Source organism: Palaemon carinicauda, chromosome 1, assembly GCF_036898095.1.
Source record: "Palaemon carinicauda isolate YSFRI2023 chromosome 1, ASM3689809v2, whole genome shotgun sequence".
Taxonomy (NCBI): domain Eukaryota; kingdom Metazoa; phylum Arthropoda; class Malacostraca; order Decapoda; family Palaemonidae; genus Palaemon; species Palaemon carinicauda.
In genome coordinates, this window is record NC_090725.1 from 76,628,505 (window position 1) to 76,631,004 (window position 2,500).

A 2,500-nucleotide genomic window follows, 5' to 3' on the forward strand; every position below is an offset into this window, starting at 1 on the left:
TATTACATAACCACTAGAATTCTTTCGATCCAATATGACGAGAGGCCGATCATAAATGTTAACATTTTATTAGATCATATCAGCAGACCGGAAGGCAGAAGAGTGTTCATTGCCTGCAGTGCATTGGATGAAGTTGTTTAATAGCTTCCTGATGACTGACGGACACCAGCTATGCTATATTGTCTTCTTGATCCCTATGACTGATAGGTATTTGTTAATTGGATGCCTCAGTCTTTGGGCATCTTGGAGATCGGTTCCTCATTGAATCTCGTGGCTGGGAAGACGGATGCAATCTTCTTGAGATTCTTGGAAATGTGAATAAATAGACCATATTAATTTTTAAAGTCTATACCATAGGCTATTTTCATCGTTTCATGATAAGTGACCTTAATATATTGAATATTTGCAAATTTTTCTTTTAATTATTGTTATTGATATACATAGACATAATGACGACAATGTCAATATCAATATCAATAATTACTAATATATATATATATATATATATATATATATATATATATAAATTATATATATATATATATATATATATATATATATATATATATATATATATATATATATATATATATATATATATATATATATATATATAAAATTTATCTACTCATTTATTAATAAACATTGAAAACAGCATCTCTCTGGACAAACTCCATTTACGTCTCTTCATTTATTATTTAGTGTCGACACGTGTTTCTCTCTCTCTCTCTCTCTCTCCTTTTTTTTTTTTTTTTTTTAGAGAGATTTTTTGTCAGTACGGCATTAGTTGAAGGATGGAATTACACTTTAATATAAGACTACGGTAGTGAAAATTTAATGATAGAAAAATATTTGGATACTCTGTAATGAATTGGGATTTTTTTAAAGTAAAAGGTCTCACAGTATTTTATGACCGATCTCACAAGCTCTCCCCCATCTTCGTCAAAGCTGACGAGTTCTATTTCGCAACAGCAGTTGTGAGGCTTACTCTCCCCCTCAGAAAATGTCGATTTATAATCTGCTTTGATCTCTAATTCGATGCCCTTTAGAACGGCGCCTCTCTCTATGACAATTTGTGGTTTTGATGCTACAGCGTTTTATTTTTAGTGAATCAGTTTCTGGGCTTCCATGCAGTCCATTGTACCAACCGTGTGTCACACGATCGTACATAATTCATTTTGTATATATTATGCTTGTATCTTCGCTCTTCCCTCGCACTAAAAAGGACTATCACATCATTCAACTATAAAAAAAAAAACGGTGAAATACACGGCTGCTGTAACAGCTGTGAGGGAAAAGTAACTATAATGATTGAAAAAAAAAAAAAAATCACTCAGGTCTTTGCCTAAGCAGCCTTTAACAAATACACCGCTTCCATAAGGCTAAAATCGATATCAACGATGATGATGATGATGATAATAATTTTAATAATTTATAACTATAATTATTATTATTATTATTATTATATGCTGTCTGAGCAAAGATCTGGCAGTAATTTCAATCTTCTGTTTCTCCAACATGTAATTTCCTGTTGCCTTGAGGTTTTGTATATAAAGGAGAGTGTTCTATAATAAATTAACTCAGTTGCTTTCACACTGCCTTGGAGTTCACAACCTTCTCTCGGCCCGTCACACCATCCAAGTTGTTTCTCTTCTTTCTCCAAGGTAAATTCATGACACCACTGTTGAAAAGGGTTTGAGGCAGAGATTTTAAAAAACTGTTATCGCTTGTGCAACGCAGCTCAAAAATGTGAGGCGTAGTTACCCTCTCAGCATATCTATATTCAGAACTATTGTATTCTATTCGTCCTTTGGAATAGTGGCCCTTACACACCGTAAATGCAGTTTTTTGTTATCTTGAAAAAATTAACTGGAACTCTGTTAGTCCGGAGAGATGCTCTCTTGGATTTTCATACGCCACAAAGATATTTATTCATTGTAATCGTAAAGTAAAAGGTCCAATCTCTCTCTCTCTCTCTCTCTCTCTCTCTCTCTCTCTCTCTCTCTCTCTCTCTCTCTCTCTCTCCCCGCATATAGTATATGTATATTTATTTATATATATATATATATATATATATATATATATATATATATATATATATATATATATATATATATTCTATATATATTTATACATATATATACAGACATATATATATATATATATATATATATATATGTATATATATATATATATATATATACATATATATGTATATATATATATATATATATATATATACATATATATATTCTATATATATTTATACATATGTATATTCTATATATATATATATATATATATATATATATATATATATATATATATATATATATAGAAGTGTGTGTGTATGTGGGGAGAGAGAGAGAGAGAGAGAGAGAGAGAGAGAGAGAGAGAGAGAGAGAGAGAGGAGAGAGAGAGAGAGAAGGCTCATACTCTTTGTTAGTAATTTGTTTACTGCAGCCTGACAATGAATTAATATAGGTACAAATAGCCATAT